The sequence below is a fragment of the Rhipicephalus microplus genome, chromosome 8 (assembly GCF_043290135.1).
Source record: "Rhipicephalus microplus isolate Deutch F79 chromosome 8, USDA_Rmic, whole genome shotgun sequence".
Lineage (NCBI taxonomy): Eukaryota > Metazoa > Arthropoda > Arachnida > Ixodida > Ixodidae > Rhipicephalus > Rhipicephalus microplus.
The window spans coordinates 10,314,830-10,333,745 of NC_134707.1; the positions used below are offsets into that span (position 1 = coordinate 10,314,830).

General features: G+C 45.9%; 1 protein-coding gene across 2 annotated transcripts in view; it reads left to right on the forward strand.

Annotated features, from left to right (window-relative positions):
- The first annotated feature begins 1,293 nt into the window (after positions 1–1,293).
- The window catches only part of LOC119164108 (uncharacterized), a 59,048-nt gene continuing 41,425 nt past the window's right edge, over positions 1,294–18,916 (forward strand). Inside the window, exon 1 of one of the 2 annotated variants that reach the window (XM_075870988.1) lies at positions 1,294–1,413. The gene's annotated coding sequence lies outside the window, so the exon portion shown is untranslated. Of the gene's footprint in view, positions 1,414–1,568; positions 1,689–18,916 lie in introns of those variants that run through there. The other variant, XM_075870989.1, reaches the window with a different exon arrangement.

Consider the following 18,916-nt stretch of genomic DNA (forward strand, 5'->3'; position numbering starts at 1 on the left):
ATATATATATATATATATATATATATATATATATATATATATATATATATATATATATATATATATATATATATATATATATATATATATATATATATATCCTGTGAGACCGGACGTTCTAGTGTCATTCGAATTGAATGACATGTACATAAATGTGCATGATAAATGAAATAAATTAAATCCAATTATGGTATACTGCATGAGAGATGAGATGAAACCGGGCAGACTTTTGTCAAAAGTTTTCATTCAGGTATACTGCATGCATTTTTCATGTGTGTGCTTTCTTCGTTTTCAGATCTAATCTTCTAATTTGCAAGCATAACTGATAAACGTGAGGATATGCTAATGCACGTAGTTTAAATGACGCGAAGTATTGACGCTTCTGTAGTTGAATTAGTTTAATTACGATACACCGACTCTTGGAATAAGCCCTCGAAAAAGTTGTTTCGGCACCTTATACGTTGTGCTACGTCCGTGTGACATCGCGAAACACATGCCTTATGAGCAAATTCGTCGAGTTTGCACACTCGATGTAATTAAATGTACTCATGTGTGACGGCGCAGAGCTATAGCTTGCGCATGTTGTTTGGAATTCAGATAGCTGAGGTCATTTGACAAGCACACTGAGTAATTTATATACGCATTATCAGATCAAACAGACCAACAGCACCACTTGTTCTGTCTTAGTACTCGCCACAGGATATGCCTTAACCGCCGCAATAGTCAACGCCGACAGGCAATCGAAGCGTTTCCTGCAGCCTGGGCCCAGCGGCGTGCGCGCCGCCGTCTGAAACAAGCGTTGTTTGAAGGGCGGAGTGATACAAAACGAGCGAAATAGGGGTAGGGCAATAATGTAAGTGCTTTGGCGCAATATGACGCTGTTAAACATAGTGCAAAAGTAACATTCTTGTTCAGAGCAAACGTGCTCTTGGTAACTTGTTTATTTTGAACTAAAAAAAACTATAGATTGTTTTTATACGCGCCTAAGTTGAACGTTTTGCAGTATTCTTTTTTCCTTTGTCTGGCGTTTTTTGCGCAGTGGTACAAAGATGAACAAGAACAAGGAGCAAAATAAAACAACCCTCGACCGCGGCACTCAGAAGTCACGTGACACAACGACTCGAGAAATAGTTCGCTGCGGAGGGCGGGGCTCCCGCTTTCAATCGCGCGCGCTTTTTCGGACTCGTTTTTTAGTTTCGCTTGCGTGTTTGTGCGGTGCTTGCGGCACGCGTCGCACGAAGCAGTTTTCTTCTGAAGAGCCGCGCGGACTGGCTTTCACTCTCGCTGCGTCGCCGGCCGGGCCTTGCATCGTGCGTGGGTTTTATTGCGGGTATAACGGACCCCATGGATTGCCGGCGCAGCGAAGAGGATCGTGACAGCCTACGTTCTTCTCTGGCCTGAAAAAAAGCAAAGGTAAGGCTTTTCTTTTGCAGACCAGCGGAACGCGGTCTCACCTGCTACGTAAACATTGCTCGCCTTTGCTTTCTGTGCGCTCGTCCGCACTTCTTTATCGGAAAACAAAAAAACAAACAAACAGGCGCGCGCGTTGCGAATCGCATCGGAAAGCGTTCGTTTGACACAGCTGCGCGTGAAACGTTTGGTGCCCTGCGCCGAGTCGAAGGTTACAAGATTGACATCGCCGGCTCTGCCGCGAATCTCTGCCGGAGCTTCATCGTGCACCGCATTTTGTGAGTTTTATAGCGCGTCATCCGTCGCGTTATCTCTGCAGCCATCGCGGTTTTCGTGTCTATAGTTGCTCGGTTGTTGTCCACCGTGCGTTCTCTTTTTCGAGTGGCGTCGTATGATCGCCACAGCGGCGAAGGTCGCAGGTTCGTAAACTTCTTTCGCCCAATTATGATTCGCGACGCGATCGCAAGTGTATATATATGAACCGTGCAATGATATACCTTGATATTTGGCTGAGATGTCGATTTCTTCTTCTTGATATCAACTATGATATCCTTAAGTCGGTTTGTTCCCTGACACACTGTTCTCTTCCTGCGTCCTCAATTTAAGCTGAACCCTCTTTGTAAACCTCCAGGTTTCTGCTCTGTAGGTAAGTACCGGCAAGAGGCAGCTGTTATATAACTTCCTCTTGAGGGTTAGTGGCAGACTACCATTCATGATTTGAGAATGCTTGCCGAATGTGGTCCACCCGATCCTTATTATTCTAGTTATTTTACTCTCGTGGTTCGGCTCCGCGATTACCACCTGTCCTAAGTAGACATATTCCTTTACAACTTCCAGCGTCTCTCCACCTATCACAAAGTGCTGTTTTGTGCCGAGGCTGTAGCACATTACTTTAGCTTTGTGATATTCATTTTCAGACCTGCTCTCCTGCTTTCCATGTCCAGTTCAGTAATCATGAGCTGTGATTCGTCCGCTGAGTTATTCATCAAGGCAATGTCATCAGCGAATCACAGGTTACTAAGATACTCTCGATTAACTCTTAACCTTAACTCTTCCTAATCTATAGCCCTGAAAGCCTCCTCTAAACACGCGGTGAATAGCATAGTAGAGATCGTGTCTCCCTGTCTTACACCCTTCTTTATTGGAATTCTGTCGCTTTCATTATGGAGAACTATGGTGCAGGACTGATAGTTGGGCTAGTTGGTGATACTATGGTAGCTGTGGATACACTGTACATTTCTTCCATTATGTTTAGGTAGGGCTTGTTGATGCCCTGATTCCCCAGTGCCTGCATTACTGCTGATGCCTCGACTGAGTCAAACGCCTTCTCGTAATCTAAGAAGGCTGTGTATAGAGGTTGGTTGTATTCCGCGCATTTCTCTATTACCTGATTGACGGTATGAATATGGTCTATTGTGGAGTAACCTCTACGAAATTTTGCTCTATCCTTTGGTTGATTGAACTCTAACGTCGCCTTTAATTCTATTAGCTAGCACTGTTCATTTAGTTCCCTGTTAAAAATGCGTAACTGAGAATCCAACTATTTTCAACTTTATGGCATTAACTGCTGTACGGACTGGTACCGTTTACAAGCCAGCTGGTCCCACACGGGAACGAACTGGGAAGCAACTGGTTCCAGTTACAATTTCACTGGCCATCAACGGGAGCTATGGCCAGTTGAAGCGTAGCAGCAGGTTCCAGTTGGAAACCATAACCAGTTCAAATGGAAGAGAGTGGTTCCAATTTCGTTTTAACTGTAAATGCGATCATTTGTTCTGGTTGTGCGAAGCTTTCTAGTGAAAAAAAAAAAAATTGAACTGGAACTTGTACGACGTAGAATTTGGGTACTTGAGCGAGTGGGTTTTATCCAAGGGCTCTTTTGCGTGTGTGTGTTTGCTGTGTTTGTATGTGTTCTATTCGCGGAAGGCCTGGTGGATAATATTGTAATATTGCAGAAGGATGAACAATATTGTAATATTGGCCGGTATTAAAACAGAGCTAGGACGATGAGAAAATAACGCTCATGGTTTGCGAATAAATTATCTTTACTTACTGCGTCGTCATCCTCTTCGCGAAGTCCATTACAACAATGCGAGCTGTCTTACCCTGCCCGATATGGATGTTATTGTGTGTATGTTTGCAGAAAATGAGGATTAATACTATGTACTCCCCTACGGCAGAGCTGAAAGCTGCCCTAGCTGTTAAGCTGTCGAACTGTGTGTTTAGAAAAATTTGTTATATCTTAGACAGTTCGTGTCAATAACGATTCAGTATAACACCGTGACATTTGCTTACTATAAATACGTAAATGCCAAAATAAACTGCGTTTAGAACAAGTGTTCGACGATTTAAAATACGGTGTACCTTCCTATGGGAGAGCAGGAAGCTGTGTTTAAAAAAAAGCGGTTAACGATTTTGAGGGCTAAGTACTCTACTGTAGAAAATCATGCGTTTAGAAAAAGTGGTTAACGATTCAGAGGACTTGGTACTCTACTATGGGAGAGCTTGTAGCCGCCCCGTAGGAACCTAAGAATAAGTCCGTGCACCGCCCCCAGTACTGCAGCGCGCCTGTCATTCACGTGTGCAACAGAGCCACGATTGACTATTTTCGTTCGAAGCATCAGCACTCTTTTGCTGATAATGCAAATACAACGCATATCATTTAAATAAAAGTTCGTGGTTTCATGTTAAAATGTAACGTTTTGTTGAGCATAAAGTAAGATTTTTTTTAAAATGAAATTCGCCGAAATGTAAAACCTTTCGACCCAAGACTATCGAAATGAACATGTGCCTGAACGGCTAAGTGATACGCCTGAAATGTGTGCTGGGTATTGACGCCACGTAATTAAGGAATTGCGATTGGTGGTACGCATTGTATCATTGCTCGCGTTTTTTGGAGAGCCGTACATGCTGGATTTCACTGCCTCAGAGTAAATCGCTTCGTTTCTTCTGGGCGTTGTTCGCGAGGCCGCTTCGCTTGTCTTCTCATTGTTGCCGGCGCTTTCTGCCTCTGGCGCTACCGCTGCGAGGCGGTTGCAGCGGGCCGCCGCCGCCGCGCGCTCTACCCGATCCTAGAACGATTGTACTCGGAGCTGCTGTCTGTTTTGTCGGAGGAGCTCTTCTTCCTCGGGGAAGAGGAATTTCTTCGGCACTGGTCTTGCCCTTTTGTGTCGGTCTATGACGGACGAGTGAAACTTGTCTTTCGGCCGGCCTGGTATTGGTAGGCTGATCTGTCGATGTGCCGGCAGAAATGGCATGCCAACATGTAAATATGCAAAATGTACATATTTATGTTTTATTTGTCTCTTGTTTACCTTGAAGTATTTTGTGGTTGTGTTTGTGTGAACCATCGAATGTACATGTTTTTTCAACGTCATCTCATATCCATGTTCATGTAAATGACGTCTGTCTTGTTATCATCGTTAGAGTATGTCTAAGACGGAAATGTTCTGTTGAGTGTTATTGACGTTTGTGGCAATAAATTTTTTCTAAACACGACAGCCCTTGGCTTGGATGATAGCTCACGGGACGGCTTTAAGCTCTCCCATAGTAGAGTACCCTGTGCTCTAAATCGTTACCCCCTTTTTCTAACCCCCCCCCCCCCCACTTATGCTAATTCTGCCTGGGTGCGTTGGTGGCTGCTGTGGGCGGAGCTTACATTTATTCTTAGGCTGTAACCTTAGGAAGGGCATAAAGCCGTTCCTTGGGCCTCGCACTTGATGAGGTCGCATCGACAAAGCCGTGGGGGGGGGGGGGGGGGAGATTAGAAAAAGGGGGGTAACGATTCAGAGTACAGGGTACTCTACTATGGGAGAGCACTGAGCCGTCCCGACTTGAGCGCAAACGAGACCGTGCACGTTATGTGTGTTTAGAAAAAATTTATTGCCACAAACGTCAATAACACTCAACAGAACATTTCCGTCTTAGACATACTCTGACGATGATGACGTTATGGCGCGAAATGTAAGCGTTACATGATGGCGATGCTCTCACTACCGGTACCGAAAGTCACCCGTAAAACTGTCTTCGTGCTTCTGTCGCCAGTTTTCGGTTGTGAATTTGAACGACTCGGAAAAGTTTATGGTGATTTTTGAAGTACTATACTCATCCAAGTATGATCTTTTAGTTGAAAGAAACGATCTTTTATTTCTCCAATGCATTAGCCCCCCACATAAATTGTCTCAGCCCGGAATAAGACTCCGGCTGCCAGAGGTGAAAGGCGTGGTTCAACGCTGTCTCGTGGGTGGGGCCTGCGTTCTTCAATCAATAGGAGGCGCCACATGTCAATAAAACAAAGTACAGACCAAAACGAAACAATAATAAACACACCTCGCGTTATCTCTGCGTCACAAGCTTGGTATTCGAGACGGGCAACTGGATGTCTTATTCCGCAGCTGCACTTTTGAGGAAAACAGTCGCCCGTGACCTGTGACATATGTGTGCGTGACGACCTGACCTGAAAAACAATATGGCAGACTGGCTGAAAAAAATTTGCCGTAAACGGCAGAGGCAAATGTAAATCGCTCCGTCATCACTCGTGACAAGTATCGCGCGCTGTATAGTTTTTTTTGACGTATACACTACGCTCATGACACAGCGGGAGATTGTTGAATTGAATTGAAGTTTATTTGTCCTGAAATTCAGCAGAGGCTAAAGGTTTATATAGCCTGACATGGGGCCTCTGCTCCTAAGTACAGTTTGGCACGCAGGTTGCTCAATCTGTCGCATATGTTTTCAGAAATAAATACATAACACAACAAATAACACACAGAAATAAGTAAATAACGCCACTGAAACCGCGCAGTCATGCTACGCATCTTCCGGGGTACGCCATCTTCTTTTCTGGATTCTTGCGACCAATAAAGAAAAAAAGAATTCAGTGATGGATGAACGAATCGAGTAATAATAATATCTTGAGTTTCGTGTCTCGAAACCCTGATGATGAAACGAGGTGCTCTTGATTGGGCTGGTTGGTATACTGCATGGTAGACGAAGAAAGGGCTTAACAGCGCAAACGACGTGGAGTTGGATTGCGATAAACTTTTTGGTTGTTAGTTCGGCGCTCTGTTTTCGTCTCTTCTATGCCCTCCCGTCGTTTGCGCTGTTAAGCACTTTCTTCGTCTACCATGAGATGAAGCTGAGAGGCGCTTTTAGTGTTAGGCTCCGGATGTTTCGACCACCTGGGGTTCTCTAATGTGCACCGACTTCGAGCTGTTTACGCGGCCCTCAAGCTCTTGGCCTCCATCGAAATGAGACCGGGATCGCACCCGCGACCTTCTGTTCGGCAGCCGAGCTCCGTAACCACGGTGAACCACCGCGGTGAACATGAGAGAATCAAAGAAAATAATTAAAAGCAAAGCAAGTATTCAGGTGATGAAGAAAAAAAGGAATTGGAAGGAATATATAACTGCACGGTATGGAATATGTTACTATTTTTTTGCGACCAATCTAAAGAAAAACAAGCTATAAATGAAAAAAAAAACGAGTGAATGGAATAAATTGGGGAGGAGTGTGTGAAGGCAAGCCGGAGCGCGGGATCGTGTGTTTAGAGAGAAAAAGTGTTTAATGGTTTTGAGTACTTCGTTCTCAACTATGGGAGGGCAGTGAGCCGTCCCAAAATGCAATCGGGATGTTTAGAAAAAGTTGTTGAAAACCTATAGAGTACTCGGCACTTTACTATTGGAGAGCTGAAGACCGTCCCGGGGGCCAATCTGGTGCGGCGAAATCGTGCGACTCATACGAACAACTGGATATATATATATATATATATATATATATATATATATATATATATATATATATATATATATATATATATATATATATATATATATATATATATATATATATATATATATATATATATATATATATATATATATATATATATAACAAAGGCTGCTGAATGCAGATATATGTTTTGTACTGAAAAGGGGCGCAGTGGTAGAGAGATGGTCGTATAACTCAGCGAAGCTTCCATAAGGGCCTGTTCACCGATGAAGTAACAATTCTCAAGCTCCAACAGCTTCCGCCCTCATGCTGCGTAAATCGCTGATTACCACGTCGGCAACGTGCACCACCTAAAATATCAATCAATCAATCAAAGTTTGTTTTTAATCAAACAACATACAATGTGGGCATATGATAACGCATTCGGCCACACACGCCTGAAACATGCAAGGCCTTCTTGCTTGGTGGTACTAGATGACGTCATCCGGATTGAAAGGGGACGCTATAGACATCTATCCATCTGGGAAGAGTTGTAGTGGTTTCACAAGGACGTTGTAGTCAAACAACCCACTTCTGTGGGATAAGTACTGCTCAGCGGAAACCTAATACCTCACGGCAATACAAAACGCTAAGTACAAGTTTTTTTCACAATGACCTTTCTTGTATGCTAACACAAAATCCTAAGCAATTTTGGCGGGTGATTAACCCAGAACAAAAAACACACGATAACACTAGGTAATGAAAACAATGATGTTATAAGTAACGCGGAATGTGCGGACGTATTTAACACCGCCTTCGCAAGTGTATTTACTAATGACCATGCCATGCCTCCGATTGTACTAAGATCTCGGTGTATTACCAGCGAACTACCAATGCCTGACATTGTCAGCGGCGAGGCAGTGTGAAGAACCGTCCAGAGGCGCAGCAGTGGTCAGAAGCACGAGCCGAACGAGCCGAGCTTTGATACCGCTGGATGGAGACGCATCTTCACACATCGGAAGAAGCAGGCAAGAAAGGAATGTCGTTAGCGCAATCGATATACTGAGATTAAACGAAGACACTTTCATCGTTAGAACTACGGTTGGCCAGCTCTAATCGATAGGGCAGTCATGGGCCGCATTACAGAGCAAGCAATATACATTAGTTAGCCGAGACTGTTTATAGCCATCATGCAGCCAAGTCAAGGCAGCATAAGCCAGCAGTTTTCAAGCACTAGCCAGCATTTGAGTTGAGTTGAATAAACTTTATTTGCTCAACGGTTGTGCCTGCAGGGCGCACACCGATAGTGCACGAGGAAATAAGGTAGGCGAATTTGGTTGGAAGTTGTCACGGGGCACACCCAGCTGTTCCAGGAAGTGGGTGGAAGAAGTGGAGGGAGGCGCTGTCTTCGGTAGGATGGCATGTAGAAACGCTAAGAACGCTATAGTAAAAACAAAGAAGCGAGAACCACCTGCGTCGAAACACGTCACGCGCCGGAACTTAGTTCCGCGAAAAAAGGCCGGGGCATATCGATCCGAGTTTTCCTCGAAAATGACTCATGAAGAGTTCATCAGCTTTTTTTATGTCTCGTGATCTTTATCGTTTTTTTTTTCTCTCACTTGGTAGAGTTGGGAGGAGTTCGCAGGATGGGATATTTTTTTTTCTCCCTAATATGCCCGTGCAGTATCCCTCAAATGGGAGGCAAGTGTCCGCCCTCCGACGCAGAAAGTACTGGGTTTGATTCCTGGTAAAGGTGCGCAGTAATTGCGGCTGCTCAGGTGTTCTCCTGTTCATGGACTCCCCCCGGCCGCTCCTAAAGTCCCTGGATATTTTTAGGAAAGTACCGCAATCCTTTTAACCAGCCGCCGCACCGTGCACCCTCCTCTCCCCTCTCGGGCGGCCACGAGCATCGCGCGTGTTATCAGCGTGACATAACATTCTTGATATGACAGTAGCGTGAGCCGATTTATAGGGCCGGCGCCCGCACTGTGGCCGTTCGGGAGGGGATATAGATAAGGTTTTGGACACTTGGGAGAGGAGGGTCGGACACATTTGAGAGGATATGGAGCAGCAGAGTGTCGGTACTTTCTCTATATTAAGGGACTTTAGCTGGATGGATGGATGCTATGAGCGTCCCCTTTATAACGGGGTGGTGACAAGTATGCCACCAGGCTCGACAAAAAAAAAAAAAAACCTTTTTTCCCTTTTTTTTCCCCTTTATGTTGGCCTAATGCCTCTACTTCGATTAATTCTATCTTAATGGAAAAAGGTAAATTTTCAGCTTAAGTTCTCTGCCATTTACGGCACACTGTCCATATTTTATTTTTCCAATATTTATTTTTGTCCTTTCTCTCTAATTTTCTGCCACCAATACTCTAACCGTCTCTTACTTATTTCAATCGCGGGTGTGTTCAGCTTTCCATTGTTGTCCCTAAAACCCAAGGCTTCCTGTAGGCTCGTGCCCAAACGTACACCTGGGCACGAGCCTACAACTGCTCCAACTTATCGGCGCCATCTGCCGGCCGCTTTTTGTTCTATGTAAACACACTGCCGCGACAACACAGTCGCGGCACGAAAAGGTCCACGCACGGCAGAGGTCACTTTGTGACACGTTTAAGCCGCCGAAATGTGTGACGTCCTCGAGACGGCATAGGACTGCGTGCACGAGCATGACGTCGATTTCTTTGACAGAGGAAAAAAAAAATGGCCTTTTTGGAAAGATCGCGCAAAACGAGCTTAGGCGCAGAAAGCTTGCAGTGCCTCTGATCACGAAGGCAGCGCAAAATAAAAAAAAAAAAAACGTGTGAAGTGCAGAAAGCTTCCTGTGCGTTGACTGATAAGATGGTGGCTATCGCTTGATTGATTAATTGATATGTGGGGTTTAACGTCCCAAAACCACCATATGATTATGAGAGATGGTGGAGGACTCCGGAAATTTCGACCACCTGGGGTTCTTTAACGTGCACCCAAAGCTGAGCACACGGGCCTACAACATTTCCGCCTCCATCGACAATGCAGCCGTCACAGCCGGGATTTGATCCCACGACCTGTGGGTTAGCAGCCGAGTACCTTAGTCACTAGACCACCGCGGCGGGGCAGGTGGCTATCGCCTTCGAGTCATCTTAAGCGAATGCACTGACCCGCAGGTCGCTGGATTCGTCCCGGCTGTGACGGCTGCATTGTCTATGGAGGCGGAAATATTGTAGGCCCGTGTATTTCGATCTGATTCACGTATACAAGAACACCGGGTGGTCCAAATTTTCGGAGCCCTCCACAACGGCGTCTCTCATTACCACATGTCGCAGTTCTGGGATGTTCAACCCCAGATATGAGTTATTATTAGGCGAATGCATAAAAGAACCTGCGAATGTTTCTTCTTTTCCCCTTTGTTGCTGTTCACCCCCCCTCTCTGGCAAAAGTGGGCAGCCGATGCCTCTGCTCCCTGACGTGGGTTGCAGTTATAAAGCGGCTTTCCGATATATCGCCAAACCGCAGTCATAGCATTTCCGATGGAGGCGGAAATGTCGTAGGCCCGTGTGCTCAAATTTGGGTGCACGTTAAAGAACCCCAGGTGGTCGAAATTTCCGGAGCCCTCCACTACGGCGTCTCTCATAATCATATGGTGGTTTTGGGACGTTAAACCCCACATATCAATCAAAAATCGCAGTCATAGCTTAGATTGGCAGCATGCAGTGTAAATGGCATCCAAGTTTATGTGTCATATAGATGACACGTGATATAGCGGGGTTGGTGACAAACCTATAGCCTTGCTTGTGCCGTGCCAGACACGTTTCGTGCGTGCACAATCCGGTTGACAACAGCGGCAGACGAGGCGGTCTGCCGGTCACGCGATGTGGCCATCTCCGTGCATATCTATACTGCTACGTCCGCACGCCGTACATCCTTGCCGCCGTCTCGATATTGATCGCTTTTGTCCTCCGCTGATGAGAATTGATTCCGTGGAATAGAACGGCAATAGATTGTCGGTGCATATATTGAATTTCTCGGGGCTCTTGTTAATTATTTTGGTTTGTTTCCACGAAATTGTTTTTGAAAACAGTCAGTCTGCGTCTCGCTCTATATTTATTCTTCGGAGTTCGCAAATTGTTGAAGGGAAGGCGGTTTAAGGGAGGAGAGCGGGTTCCAAGCCTGGTGTGTTTGTCGGGCGGGGGGATGTTCGACCGTAATTTGTGTACGCCGTTAGTGCAGGCGCTTCTATGCGTGTGTGTAGGCCCACACAAGCCAAATTGAAGTTTTTCCCAGAAGGGGGATTGAACCCTTTAACCTGTGCCCCTCCTCGCCCTGGCTAAGCCAGGAGGCGAAGTTGGGCTACGGTTGTGTTCTCGAATTACGGAGTCCCAAATGTGTGAATTCGCGTTGTTCTGCTGTAATAGATTTCCTGATCGATTGATTCATTGATCGAGAAATCTATATTGTATTACTGAACCCGTTTCAAACTACGCTGCCACTGCGCGCGGATATGCAATTTAATTATCTCCTTTGTTATGGAAACTTGGCCGCCCAAAAAAAAAAGGGGGGGGGGTGTTTTGATTGCGCTGCAGGTTCCCATAATGAAACTAAACCAACTATAGCGCCGCTTATCGACTTTTATGTAATTATTACCTGCTCGTCTGCTCCCTGCTTCGCCGACGGGCTCTTCTAGAGAGAAAGGTAAAAAAAAGGACATGTAGACAGAAAAAGTAGACATGAAAAAGTAACAGCTAGCCTGGGCAAGCCAACCTCCTCTGACGTCACCCCTCCCGATGATTGCGTAATGCCTTCTACGTCAGGCTACATGCCCCCACAGCAGACTACCAAATCGAGCCGACCAATAGCAGCACTTGCCTATCACGCAGTGCCGGCAGTAACTCGTTACGAGTAACGCCGTTAGCGGTAATGCGTTAGTTTTTTGTTGCAGTAACGAGTGACGTATTTAGTTATAATTTTTTTCGGTCACGCGTGCTACACTGCTGTCATGTGAACAGGGCCTATTTCTTCGTCGCTAATTCTTTTTTCATTAATAAGCTTTAAAAAATCGGCCCCGAATCTGCATGTTACACTGCAAATATCGTCGAAAGACGATAGCCTTGCCCCTGAAGAGAGTGAACAAAACGTTTATTTGATGTTCTGCGCAAGAAAATCGGTGAATGGTATTCTGGAGGCGCTGCGTTAGAGTGCCTCGAGCGTGTAGTGGAGGCGAACGAGCGCATCGCGGCACGTTAGACACGAGCGCCATCTGGCAGATATCTTCGAAAACGAAGGCGTGCGCGCCCACGGAGAAAGATGCGCGCCTGTCTCGGAGGTGATAAAGTGTAGAACGCAAAGCGACGGGCAGGTGCCACCACCGTGACGTCACAGCAAGGCGCTGGAAACACTTACCTTTTTGAGCATCGCGTTGCACTGTCAGCGCAGCGCGATAAACGCTACAGTCCTTAGAGTTGCTTGTGTGTGCCCCTTCTAGTATATAAAGGCAGACATACAAAACACCGACGTGTTGTTATGGCGCCTCAGATATGCGCAATAATTGTTTTTTAATTGACGATCGCACAACTATGAATGGTAAATCTTGAGCAATATTGATGGGCGCTGCGAATGGAATTGGCCGTTTGAGGTAGCGTTAGGGCGGACAAACAGACAAACGTATAGACAGACAGACCAAAATTTTTTTTGTTGAAGGTCTCCAAGAAAGACTATCGTCTTTAATACTGTCACGTTATATTCTCCTCCGGAGTTTTCCTTCTCCCAGGCCATCTCCAGCTCAGCACTAACCAAGGTTGCCGATAGCGGCTATATTGCGCCAAGTTGGCCGTCTTTGTGATCTTGTTTGAATGTAATTTTAAGTTGGCTCCCTATGGCTATACTTTCTGGATACTTTGAACTTCTTTAGGGGTGCACTTATCAGGCAACTCATTTTGGTTTATTCAAATGTATTACCAGCGCTTCGATCAACCCAAGTCACGTGGATACGACAAAGGAGATCGCATTCGTACTGGCCATATATCTCACACCAATGCCCATTATACATTATCAGTGGCTCATAAACAGCAGTTCGAAATTTTGCGAATGATAGGATCTCTCCAGTGGCATTGAAAGTCCTTACTAAAAGCAAAACCCGCTCTGACGACCAAAATGCATGCATCTTTTGGTTTCCTGCCCATTCACACCGTCGACCACACTTCGGTCAATCTTAAAGGGACACTAAAGAGAAACAATGAGTTGTTCGAGATTGATAAACTGCACTCTGAGAACTCTAATGCCACGATTTTCTCTTTCATAAATTCAATATCAGCGGGGACAATAAAGGTTGAAGTTTCATTTTTAAATTTGGCGCTGTAGTCTCCGCGCGTGACGTAAGAAACTCCACAATTTCATCGAGCGACATTCGCTCGATGAAATTTTCTGAGACTTCGTATTGCTAAGTCTATTGCACCCACAGATTACAATGTACTTAAGTTTTATCGATTAGAAGTTACATATAGGACCCAGAAAACGCCTTCAAAATTTATGGCGTCACAGTGTTTGGTGCGGCAATCTCAAGGTGGCGTCTCCACCCGCAGTTTCTCTTCGCGCTTTTTCTCGCTTATAAAGTGTCATGCCACAGCAAAAGGGGTGTTTTCGGGATTGTGAAATTGTGCTTTACTAATATACGCGCAAAAGCGTTTTGCTCTTTAGTGTCCCTTTAACGACGTGGCGCACGACGTGGCTTGAGGAATCACGTTCCGAGTTAACGTCTGCGGTTGACACTACGCGTATGGACTCTCTTGTGGAGGAATGTGAGTGGAGTAATAGACTTACCCAAGTCAATGATATCACTCAACACTACTTCAACGAAGGGGATACCCCCCCCCCCCCCTACGTTTTACCCCAAATTCAACCGGCCCCAGTCCATTCAGTGGCGGCAATTACAAACAGGCACCTACACTAATCCCGTAGTTATGAAAAAAAAAAACATTTACCCCGATTTGTATATGACCAATTAGTGCAAGTATTGCAGTAATTGGGCCACACTAGCGCATATTCTCTGGAAGTGTCCATCACTAATTGGCAAAATGAGAGACGCAGCCTCCAATGAGGACCTTCGGGAGCTTTGGCGGACCGCGCTTCTCAGCTCAGGATCGGATGACCAACTATGGGAAATCCAGTAGGCCAAGGAAGCTTGTGGGAGACACGGTCCCTCGACCGACTCCTATAGGCGGGAACCCAGCCAGATAACCTGCAGGAACTGAATAAAGTTGTTCACTTAGGTATCATAAAACCCAGAAGGCATTGAACCAGGGGAATAACACAGGAGCGATATACATGCGATGTCAGCGAACTTTAATCTAGCTTTCCGTAGGCCGGCGCCATGACGTGCTTGTTATGATAACGTCGTTTTGTTGCGTAAAGTTCCGCAAGTTATTATTATAATCGGCAACTTACCTCGTGCTTATTAATTCTATGTATTCTTCTTGTTCCATATCGTTTTACTTATTACCCACTATAGCTTGGCCACTTTGGGCTACTTTTAGCTCGAGTTCGAGCTTCTTTTTAAGTCTACACAGCCGTTAACCCTAGCGCTAAGCCTAACTATCCGCGTGTTTTCGCGAGAACTATTCGCTGCTGCTGTCTCTCGCCGCTTCTTCATTATTCATGACCGTATATATTCCATCAGCGAGAACGTGGCAAGCACTACAGGGCAGACGTTGCGTGTTGGACCCGCGCAGGTACACAATTCCATTCCGTTTTGCCTGCGTGCAATCGTGGCATGCACCGAGTTTTGTGTAGTGTATTTATTGATTCGGGTGAGCGGCCATTTTCGCTAATGCGCAATATATCGATCAACTGCTGTGTACGCGAGCGATTGGATCCTTGGCGCCGAGGCGGGAGGGAAGCTATCGCCACCTGGCGGAGGGAAGCTATGGTGAGTACTCTGTAGTACACTAGGAAACAAAGAGGACCTCATGAATACTGAATCAGCGATTGTGTCTTTCCAGCGCCGACTTAATGGTAGCATGGTACGAGCGTTCACTGTCCTCCTTTTTTTTTTCACCCTCTTACTTTTCATTCCAGTATCGGGAGTTGTCCTTCCCTGAAGCTGTTTACGCCAGAATTTATTCATATTCATTCTTGAATAGAACGCAGAGTGTGGCAACCTTGATGTGTGACGTGAACTCTTAAGCGTTCTTATTTGCTTGTTGGTTTGGCAGTCCGGTGGACTGGACGACGACTAAGATAACGTCTGGTCCCATTTTCCCTCCACCTCACAAAAATCTAACCCGGCCCCAAGCACTTACATTAAGGCTTTTGCAAACGCGGATGTACCCTACTTTGAAAATGTTACACATCATGTACCCTGACCTATACCCAAGTAATCTTTGTCCACATTGTGGGGAAATAGCTTCATTAGAACACATGCTCTGGCAGTGCACCAAATTCGCTCATTTATCGCACATCACCTCTGCCAGATGGGAGGCGGCAATCCGCAGCTCGTCCTTGGCAGATCAGCTCTGGGCTGTCCACCAAGCCCGCGAGGCGGCTGAGGAGCTTGGCATCTCAGTCCCCACGTGGGAGCTGCCCGCAACACAGTGATCTGTGTTTTGGAGGACCAAATAAAAGTTTATCCAATCCAATCCAATCCGTTTTGTTGTATACAACAAAGAAAAACAAGTCCTTGTATTCTGATTGTTTTGTTCATCGGTTCAGACGAGCGAGCTGGCAAAAGGGCTGAGGGGGGGGGGGGGGGGTAGGCTTCAAGTCGATTTGCCCTCATTTTTCCAGACCTCTTTTCGGTTCTCTTCTCTCGACTTGCAAAGTTGTTGCCACCATCAAGTCCCTCTTCCAACCACTGACGCGCGCAGATTCCCACAGCCCCCGTGGCAGCGGCAGAGTGCCCCGAATCCGTAAACAGAGGGGGCGGTCCGCCATCTCGTAGGGCACAGACATCAACGGCATGCAACGTGGTCGCCTATGTGGGTGTAACCTCAACGGTGACAGACACGCGCCATGCGCGCTCGGTCTGTCTAGTTTTTTTATCTCATTTCGGGCAGGCGCCATGTTGTTCTCCGTAGATGTTATGATCCTCCTAAATGTACGCACCACCATGGAGAAAAGAATACACCCTATATCAGGGTGTTGAAATCGATGGTTTCCAGAAGCATCGTCTGGTCGGGAAGAAGTATGAAATGCAAACAAAAATGGAATAGCGCCGACCAAATTTAAAAGGTTTATAAACGCTAGCCGAAACCTCTTTTGTAGCGCGGTAGCCGAAATGTTTTTTTTTTTAAACCTTTTCATTTCGGTCGGAGCTACTTCATTTCGTTTGTATTTGATATAGGCAGGTGCGTCGTGCGAAATTTTTGAAGCTTAGTGGAGGGGTGGTTACGTAAACTTTATTGTAAGATTCGGCAATTTTGCTGTCAGCGGGCTAGACCGCACTGGTTTGTGCCAGTAGATCTTGTCTTCATGTAACCTTTGCTGCGATCTCCCAATTTCGGTCTTCGACGGCAGTGCTATCCGTCACCGTTACAGGGTGGACTTGGGAGAACTTGTTGATATTCTGGGACATTCCCGCGGGACGTGTTCGTGGGAAAACATTGTCTGTATTGCATAGTTTGCATTTGTTGTCCGGGTATAAGTCTCGCTAGCTTCTGTGTCAATGGACAGGGTCTTCGTAAGAGCTTGTAAATTGTCTATAGTCAAGAAAAGAGTGAACGACTAAAGAAGCCTTGGTCAAGGAATAGACAATCGCTACTAAATTGGTCGGCCCGCTTTTGTTCTGGGTGCTATCTTGCATGTGTACGCCCACGCAAGTATACGAGTACGCACACCTCCCCCCTCCTCCCTCCCCCCGCGGTCTACGCTCCTGGCGGAGTCTCTGTGCGCAAAGTAACGTCATTATAAAAAAAAAAACATGTTCCCGACCTATAACGTCCTTGTCTTCTTTTCTTTTTTTCTCTTTTTTTTATATGTCGTTGAGGGGACCACCCATCCTGTTGCAATGGGCGTTGAAGCGGGCGAAGCAGTGTGGTGTGGGTGTGAGAGTCCGATGGCAGGCCGGGGGGAGGAGGGGGGGGGGACTTGATGCGTTTTGGGAGCGGCAACAAAGACCCGACGGAGTCCTTCTTTGAAGCCTCTTATCTGGAAGTTCTCGCCCATGTGTCCATCGTGTTTATACCTCTCTCCATGTATACAGCCGTTCTCACGAACTCTTACAGTTCTATGCACTGATGTCGTAGGTGGTGTGGGTCATGGTGGCAAAGCTCTGGGGTGTCTCCAGATGTGGGTCCGACTGTACGGTGTTCCCCGTTCTTCTGATATTCCGGCCTCGCTTACTTCTTCGTTATGTAAAATATTTTTATAATAGTAATAATTTGTGAGGCTTTACGTATACCAAAACCACGATATAACTCTGAGGTGTGCCGCATAGTAGTGGGTCACCAGGGTCGCAGTCAAGGGGAGGGTCGGGTTGAAGCTTTTCAATTTGCTTGTGTATGTATGTACGCACACGTACAACCGCACGCACGAACATACATAAAGTATAATTGAGCCCACCTCCCTAACCTAACAAATTTCTGGCTACGCCCCTGCGGGCCACTGAAATTTCGACCAATCGGCGTTCACTGCCACAACACAGTACACGTACTCGGTACTTCTCGACTCATGCACTAAATAAATCTTCCGATGATGCTGCGCGTTGTCTGTTTCAAGTACTCATTTTTCCCCATAAGTGAGAATGCACGGAACAAACGGATGACCTAATTGTTGAGTTGTAATATCATCGAAAGAGTTCGGACAAGAGATTGCTTACGCACTGTGTAGGCTATAGTCTTCTGTTTTGCCATATTTTTTTTTTTGCCGTACTTGTTCACTGCCCTCTTGCAATCATGATAGTAGGAATGATTGTCGGAGTTTCACGTTTCAAAATTACGACACGATTACGTAGCTTCTACTCGATAAATAATGACGTAGATTTTCACCTGTGGGTGCCGTAGAGCTATAGAATACGAAGTTTCGGAAAAATTTCATCGGGCCAATGTCGCAAAAATAAACAAAAAAGTGCACTTTGTGATTCGTTACGTCACGCGCGGAAATTTCGCCGTGAAATTGAAAAAAAAAGTGTGACTTCAAGCTTGGTTTTCTCCGTTAAAAATGAACTCGTGATAGAGAAACGTGAGGAATTAGAGTGCTCAGACTGCAGTTTGTTAATCCATGCCGAGTAATTGTTTCTCTTTAGTGTCCCTTCAAGGCAGTTACCCGTCAAGGCCCGAAATTTCTTTCATCGTTGGGTGGCGCACAAACAGATAAAACACAAAAGAGGGAACAGGATAAGCACTGAACTAATAGCTGAAAATTTATTTGAAAAAAAAAATGTACATATATACAGAAAAAAAGGTGACCACGCAAGGTTACACGCGATCAATGAAACGCATTTGTTGTTCCTACAATGAAACCGGTGCCTTGCCGCGGTGGTCTAGTGGCTAAGGTACTCGGCTGCTGACCCGCAGGTCGCGGGTTCGATTCCCGGCTGCGGCGGCTGCATTTCCGATGGAGGCGGAAATGTTGTAGGCCCGTGTGCTCAGATTTGGGCGCACGTTAAAGAACCCCAGGTGGTCGAAATTTCCGGAGCCCTCCACTACGGCGTCTCTCATGATCATATAGTGGCTTTGGGACGTTAAACCCCACAAATTAATCAAACAATGAAACATATGGTGGTGGGCCAGTGCGATTACCAACACACTTGGCCACGTGGTCTTTGGTGTATTATCAATTCGTGCGCTACCCGACGATGAATAAGTTCCAAATGGCACCGCTTTGCAGT